Source organism: Ochotona princeps, chromosome 13 (assembly GCF_030435755.1).
Source record: "Ochotona princeps isolate mOchPri1 chromosome 13, mOchPri1.hap1, whole genome shotgun sequence".
In the NCBI taxonomy this organism is placed as follows: Eukaryota; Metazoa; Chordata; class Mammalia; order Lagomorpha; family Ochotonidae; genus Ochotona; species Ochotona princeps.
Window position 1 is genome coordinate 68,439,001 of NC_080844.1, and position 8,491 is coordinate 68,447,491.

Sequence of the window (8,491 nt, forward strand, 5' to 3'; positions counted from 1 at the left end):
CTCTCCAGCCCATCAGAACGGGTGTGGATCCCCGAGTCCTCCACAGCCCATCAGAAGCGGTGTGGATCCCCGAGTCCTCCCCAGCCCATCAGAAGCGGTGTGGATCCCCGAGTCCTCTCCAGCCCATCAGAACGGGTGTGGATCCCCGAGTCCTCTCCAGCCCATCAGAAGCGGTGTGGATCCCCGAGTCCTCCCCAGCCCATCAGAAGGGGTGTGGATCCCCGAGTCCTCTCCAGCCCATCAGAAGGGGTGTGGATCCCCGAGTCCTCTCCAGCCCATCAGAAGCGGTGTGGATCCCCGAGTCCTCCCCAGCCCATCAGAAGGGGTGTGGATCCCTGAGTCCTCTCCAGCCCATCAGAACGGGTGTGGATCCCCGAGTCCTTCCCAGCCTGTCCAGCTGCCGTTGATGAGAGCTGAACCGTGTGCAGGTACAGAGCTGTGGAAATTGCCGGCTCCACTTCCATACCTGTTTCTCCATTTGTACCTTTGGCCCATGCTCAGGTCTTGTACTCATGTTTTGGGGTCTGCACATGTAAGACAGCCATGCTGCTCCACCTACACCTTACTTTGTAGCATCTGAAGACTCCAAGCTTAAGGGGCTCTGCTATCATTCCTTCTCCAGCGTGGGGGCCCTGGCTCAGTGCACCCTTTGCAGCTTCCTGTAAGGATTTGGCAGGACGTGGAGGCAGCCCTTCTGGACATCACAATCCTCTCGTCCTGTAGGGAACCATGATGGTCACCCCAAACCTGGCGGAATAAGCAAAGGCACTAGGAGAGCTTGTGGGTTCGTTCACTGGACCAGACCCTAGGATGCCCCCTGCCCAGTGTCAGGGACAGGAGAGAAGCCTGAGGAAGTCCAAACGGCACGGGCAGGGAGGGTTCTTCCTACCAAGGACCATGTGGGTATTTATAAGTCATTCAGAGACCATGCAATGTTGTCAACTCCAAAATCAGCCTGCTGGGGCCCAGCGCGCGGTGGAGCACACAAAGCCACCGCCTATGACAGAGGCATCCCATGTGATGCCAGTTCAAATCCCCACTGCTCTGGTCCCGGCCAGCTCCCTGCTGGTTGTCTGAGAAAGGAGCACCTGGGCTCGTGCGCCTGCACGCGAGAGCTGAAGCTCCAGGCTCCTAATCCAGATCTACCCAGCCTTGGTGCTGCGAGCCAATGGGTGGGCAGCGAACCAACAGGTGCAAGATCTCTCCCCCTCTTTGTGTCTCTGCCTTCCAAATACATAAAATGAGTTTTTAAAACAGCCTGCTGTAGATTTTCTGGATTTTGAGTCCTGCCTGCAGTTGCCTTAGCAGGGCCAGACCACGTGATTTCCTGGGCCTTACACCACGACTAAGGCATCTTGCCACCTCCCTTCCCTTTCCGTGGGTTGTGAGCAACCGGCACTGGAGACGAACGAGGTTGGCGTGGGAATCTCAGGAGCCATCTGAGAGAAGACGTAGAAGTGCAGAGGTCACCCCAGCTGAGGTGGGCAGCAACTGTCCCCTGCAGGCAGCTGGGTTCCATCACCAAGGCGCCTCCACCCAGACCACGCAAGGATCACAGCCCGGAACCTGCTCGGTGATCACTGTGACTCCACAGCAACTGTCCGTCTCGTGCTAGCATATGCTGGTTGGGAGGGGAACATGTTCCCAGGGGAGCTGGGACCAGGACTGTGCAGGACACAGGACAGGGGCGCTGGGACCAGGGCCAGGGCTGTGCAGGACACAGGACAGGGGCGCTGGGACCAGGGCCAGGACTATGCAGGACACAGGACAGGGATGCTGGGGCCAGGGCTGTGCAGGACACAGGACAGGGATGCTGGGGCCAGGGCCAGGGCTGTGCAGGACACAGGACAGGGTGCCAGAGCCAGGGCTGTGCAGGACACAGGACAGGGATGTTGGGGCTAGGGCTGTGCAGGACACAAAACAGGGATGCCGGGGCCAAGGCTGTGCAGCACCCAGGACAGCAAGCCCCAAGTGCAGACCCCACCTCACCACTGAGCCACGGTGACCTCTCCATATGCTCAGGTTGGAGAGGGCCCTGAGCTGAGAGCCACAGGTTGCCTCTGCCCACCCTCCTCTGCAGCACACAGCCAGCCACTGCGTCCTGTACTCTGATGGCTTCATGTGACCGCAGTTCCCAGCTCCTGCATCACAGCCTGGTGGTATGCAGAGGCCAGAGCTGGACCCCCACACCCAGGCTCTCTCTCCCCCAAATCCTCCTCCAACTGCAAGCCCAGCTCAACCTCAGTGCAAGCCCTTGGGGTCCTGGGGTGTGGCAACACTCAGGGGGTGAAGGGAGAGGGGCTGGCTGCTGAACTGCCGGCCTAGCACTGGCCCTGCCTTCTCTCCCCTGTCCCAACTGCCCACCACCTTGCTCCCCCGGCTGAGTCCTGGAGCTCACAGCAGCTCAGCACTGGCCCTGCCTCCTCCCACACATGCCACCTGGAACTCAGAGTGGAAGTGGCTTAGAAAGGAGGAAGCTGTCCTTCCACTACAGACGGACTCCCAGCAGCACCGGGGAGGAAGGGAGGCGTCACTGTGGCCCCAAGGAGGGAGGTGTGAGTGTGCTGGGACAACAGAGCCACCAACATCCTCCTGACCAGAGAGCCCCTAGGAGCTCTGGGACACCGTCTGCTGGCTCGACACACAGACTGAAGGGCCGTGGGTCCTCCATATCTTCCGGTCACTTTGCCTTTAAAATCCTGTTGAGGTCACAGTCAGTGCTAGAGGGGAGATGCAGCGGGGAGGCTGAGGTCTTCCTGAAGATATTTTCATTATTTGATAAGGATTTAAATGGAGTTTAACTACCTCCCTAGATAGCGCTTTTTGAATGTTTTAATTTTAAGCCCTTCCTGCTTAATCCATTATAGGCGCATAATCAGGTTTCGTGTTCCCACCCTATCTCAGCATGGAGAATAAGAAAACAGGATTACAGGGACACTTTTGCAGGGACAATGTAACCCCGGAACTGGGAGTAAAGCAGGACAAGCCTGCCTTCCCCTGCACCTGCTGGCCCCTGGGCCACCCATCTCCGGCTGCAAGGACAGCCTGCAGGGAGCCTTGCCTGAAGCCCTGGAAGCCCTTGTGGGCCAGCCATGGGCGCAAGAGGCTTCCCTGCACTCTCACCTTAGCACCCTCGGTGCCCTCCTGTGCCAGCCCACCCCCAGCAGCCCCCATACAGCACCAGGGGACAAGGGCCCTGGGTCCTGAGAGTGGTCTCCAGACACCTGTGGCTCCTGGCAACCTCCACCCTAAGCAGCTCAGTGCCCGGCTGGGAGTGCTGCAGGGCTCCAGACCTTGGCTCCCTGCCTAGCACACACTGCAGCAGGTGGATGCCTGGGGACAAGGGTCGCTGCCGCACGTGGGAGACCTGCAGGTGGATGCCTGGGGACAAGGGTCGCTGCCCCACATGGGAGACATGGACGGAGTTCCAGGCCCCAGGCTTTGGCCTGATTCGGCTGCAGGTGTCGCCTGCACTTGAGGAATGAACCAGAGAGTCTCTCAAACAAACAATAATATAAATGAAAGTTTAAAAAAAAAACAAAACAAAACAGACCAACCCTGGTGTCTGGGTACCACAGGGAAATGCAGATCTCGAGGCCCTGAAGGGGCAGCCCTGGGAGTCTCAGGGGCCTGAAGGCGGCGCCCAGTGGGTGGTGGACCTGCAGAGGCCATGCCCGTGCGTGGGCCCACGGACAGGGAGGGGTTATCCCTGGGAGGCTCCACTCCAGTCCTGCTGCAGGGACCCAGTGGGCCTCTGGTCAGCCTCCTGCACTTCAGTCCCAGGCTCTCAGCGACTCAGTCTGTCCATCTGTGGAAGAGAGTGGTCATCTTGGCTGCCCACTGGGTCCACACAAGGGTCACCTGGGAGCTCAGGGCTCAAGGCTAGCTCACTCCAGGGCTGTGGCACTCTCTCTCTCTCTCTCTCTCTCCTAGCTCTGCCACTCTTCATCCCCTCTCTACCCCTGCTCACAGGGTGACCCTAGCACCCGCATTTGGTGGCCTTGGCATGATCCAGGACCCCAATATGGCGTGCCCACCGTGTCAGCTCCGCCCCATCCCCAGGACACAGCAGGCTCGGTGCTCGCCAGAACTCATCTCCATGCATGACCCAGCTGTACCCCAGCCACAACAGGAGCTCAGGTAGCTGAGTGACCACACCACAGTGGCAGCTCTCCCTTCCCCGAGGCCTGAGGGCGCCTGAGCCGCACAAGTGGATGGAGCCACAGGCACATGGATGGAGCTGGCCGCGCAGCGCCTCTCTTCAAAGCTGCTGGCACCTGCCCGGCTGCACCGTGTGTCCCGCTGCACACCGTGTCCCGCTGCACGCCGTGTCCCGCTGCACGCCGTGTCCCACTACACGCCGTGTCCCGCTGCACGCCGTGTCCCACTGCACAGTGTGTCCCGCTGCACACCGTGTCCCGCTGCACGCTGTGTCCGGCTGCACACTGTGTCTGGCTGCATGCTGTGTCCGGCTGCATGGTGTGTCCCGCTGCATGCTGTGTCCCGCTGCACGCTGTGTCCAGCTGCACGCTGTGTCCCGCTGCACGCTGTGTCCCACTGCACAGTGTGTCCGGCTGCACGCTGTGTCCCGCTGCACGCTGTGTCCCGCTGCACGCTTTTCCGGCTGCACGCTGTGTCCGGCTGCATGCTGTGTCCGGCGCTGTAGGCACGGTGAGGCCTTCCTGGGCTGTTTCATTTTGAGATGTGCTGCGAGTCATATTGTGACTGCGTGGCTGATGAGATATTTATCGTGTGCAGGCTGTAATAAACACTTTCCTTATATCCTAAATAAAACCTAAAAGTTCACGGTGTTTTGTGGACCTGTTTTATGTCTCCATGTTATGGGCCTTCCCTGTGATTTAGCCAGAATTTAGTGGCAGTGAACATGAGCTATAGTGCAGCACTCCCCGACCCTGAACTGCTAGCACATGCATGCAGAGGGACCTGCAGCCCGCTCTGTTGGGACGGGACACAGGCCCGGGGGTGGGGGCTGCCTGAGCCTGGGGCATGGCCAGGACACCCCAGCCCACCTCTGAGGAAAGACAGCCCGAGAGCAGATAAGTGCCCGTCTATCTCCATGGAGTGTTCCATGGCAGGAGCCGGCTATGTGGGCATGAGTGCAGGAGCGTCCAGGAAGTGGAGGCCACAAGCACAGTTATAAAAATTATTCACTCCCTGGCACACTCTGCCAGCAGGTGACTCAGTGCCAAGCACTGCAAGACACCTGTGCGCAACACCCGAGGGCTCAGACAGAGAGAGCTGTCCCCAGGGCCCGTGGGAATGAGTCAAGGACGGCCAGCCTGGCTCCATGGGCTCAAGAAGGACTCTGCCACCCAAGGCCATGTCCAGGTGACAAGGGATGGCTCAGGACGGGGTGTGCAGAGGACACACGGCCTGACTCCAGGTCCAGTTTCTCAGGGCAAGGGTGTCCCTGGACAGAAGGCAGGAGCAGGAAAGAGGTAGGGATGAGAGCTAAGTAGTGCCACAGGGCTGTGACACACACCCTGTACCAGCCAGTCCCATCCATTCCAGCTAAGGTGGGAGGATCGGCTGCCAGCATGCAGCAGCCGGAGTGTGGATGCTCCCAGGGTCGCACATCAGCACAGCGTCCCTCGGCATCCCTCGCTCCTCGCTGGGGTAGCTAGCTCAAGTCAGGGAGCACCGCGGTCTCCTGGGCTCCCGGCCCCTCATGTCAGGCCACTAAAGCAACCCACTAAAGCAGCATGTACCCGGAACACCCTGACAAGGGACAGCCTTGGCAGGAGGTGACAGTGGTCAGGCAGAGGAGAGGGCACCTGAACGTGGCAGCTGGGAGAAGAAGGCCAGGTCCGAGGCTTAGAGGTGGCTGCAAGCCGGGGGCCTGAGGGGTCAGTCAGCCACGACAGCCCTGCCGGCTGGGGTGACAGGATGGCCTGGTCCCTGCAGCCCAACAGGACAGTCCAGTGTCAGGGTGGCCCTCTTGGGGAGTCACCCACAGGGGACCCTGAACAGGGTGACGGCTGTGAGGCACAGGAGCAGAGGAGGACAGGAGGGACACGGCTGGCAGCAGCCGCCCGCAGGAGCAGCCTGGGCCTGGGGCAGTTCTCCAGGCCCAAGACTAGCACCCCAGGCTCCTCGTGTCCCCCAGCCCCACAAGGTAGCGATGGGCCGCCAGCTGGCCCGAGAGGGGACACTTGGCTGCTCCTGACCCTAGCGGAATTCCTGCTGCCCAGTGCCAGGCACTACAGAAGCACTGCCAACCCTGGGCAGTCTAAACCCAGGCCCAGCAGGACCATGAGGGTTCCCTCGCTGGAGTGGCCACTTGCACTATGGCCCCGAGGAGGCCCTGTGGCCACAAAGCCACTGCAGACTCTAACTCGACTCAGCCAGGCTGACGCCTGGGGCCTGCCCTTCCAGCAGGCAGCACAGAGCCGAGCGGCCACAGGCTGAGGGATGGGCCCTTGTCCACTCCCGTGAGCTGGTGCTCTGGAAGCTGGCCTGAGACAGTTGCCCCATGTGGACGCCACCCCGCCTCTACCCTCACAGGGGCAGGTGCCAGCGGCGCTGCGTCCGGGCGCCATGCAGGCCTCCCAGGCACTGTCCAACCGCCGGCTCTAGGGGACACTGGCAGGTTCTGTGGCCTCGAGCAGTGGTAACTGGTTTCCCCTGAAATGACTCGATGGACAAAGACAGGGTGAGGCCAGCTCAATGACGGGACAGACAGAGGCCATGAGGGATGCCTTCCAGCAGGAAGGAAAGCCACCTGCACCAGCCCTGAGCAGCTGTGGGGCTAAGCCCAGGCATCCCCTCCCTCAGTCCCCGACATCAGGGCCACTGAGCGAGGAGTGGGGGACTGACAGAGGTTTCGGGACTGGCCGTGTGGCATCTGGTGTGTGGGCATGTGTCACAAAGTGGCCCCACCCGTGCCCCCACACCCACTGCTGGAGCTGGTGAGGCCCCCAGGCTCTGTGTGCGGGATGCTGGGGCTGGTGAGGTCCCCCAGGCTCCGTGTGCGGGATGCTGCGGCTGGTGAGGTCCCTCCCCAGGCTCTGTGTGCGGGATGCTGGGGCTGGTGAGGTCCCCCAGGCTCCGTGTGCGGGATGCTGGGACTGGTGAGGCCCTCAGGCTCTGTGTGCGGGATGCTGCGGCTGGTGAGGTCCCTCCCCAGGCTCTGTGGACGGGATGCTGGGGCTGTGAGTCATGTGCAGCGACAGTCACAGGTGTTGCTATGGCCTTTCCCAACTGGACAGAGGAGTGGACATAAGGGCAAGTTCCCAGGGCTCCCTGTCCCTGCCCTGAGGGCTGAGCCACCAGAGGCACCCAGTGGCCAGCAGCCTTGCCCCAACCTCCCTCCTTGGTGGTCTTGGGCAGACGCCCACCCAGGAGTGACTTCCTGGCAGCCTGCAAGTGGGTTTCCAATGTGTTTCGCCACCAGCACGGCACAGCATGCCCTACTCCTCCCTCCTGTCTTCCTGCGTCCCTCACCATTGTCCCACTGCCCAGCCAAGGGACTCTTACTGTCAGGAAACCCCATGACATTACAGGGGATCCCATCTCCTGACAGGGTCCCCAATGTCTCCATCCCAGCTCCTGCTTTCCCAATAGGCCACCTGCAGCCACCCCCACTCTGCAGGGCTGTGGCTGGGGCTCTGGGCAGGCCCTGAAGAGCAGGTGTCAAGCTCAGGGTGTGGCCAGTGAAGAGCAGGTCACCCCTTGCCCAACTGCCTCCTGACACCAAGGCCTGATTGAGGCACAGTCTGGGGACAGGGGTGCCACATGGGAGGAAACCCCCAGAGTCTTGGGGTCACCCCAGAAGTGGAGGTGAAAGCTAACCAGTTGGGGCCTAACTGGGCACTGTTCCCCAAACTCCAAACTAAGGGGCTTTGGGGAGTTCCTGGGAAAAGCAGACTCAAAGAGCATCTTACTTGGGTGCAAAAGGGTTTCCTGGGATCTACAAGAGTCTTCAAGGCGGCAAGGAGAACTGTGCTTAGACTCCAGGGTGGCTTTGACACAGACTCGCCACCCCTTCCTGGTTCCACGGGCTGCCCTGCTCATGCGGTTAGGGCAGCAAGATCCCGGAGTGTCCCCACTGAAGTCCAACTCTACTGTGTCACCCACAGAACACTGGTTTAAAATATTTATTAATTTAAAAAAAATCTAAATTTTTTTATACAAAGATGATGAGAAAAATCTCATGCAAACTCTGGGCATACAATAAAAATAACTCAAATTTAACACAAAGATGTTGTACAAAATCCCTTATAGTCAGTGTGGCTTCCCTGCCAGGCAGGAAGAGTTTAGTGGGGGGACAGCAACAACTCTCCACTACCCCACTGGTCACCCACGGTCCCTGTGTCCATGTCCACGGCTGCCACGCGGGTGAGTGGCACCTGTCGGTGACCCACGGTCCCCATGTCCATGGCTGTCACGAGGTGGGTGATGACTGTCCCTATTGCTACTGCTCAGAACATAAAACAAGATGAACACCCAGGAAGACGGCAGTAACAGCACG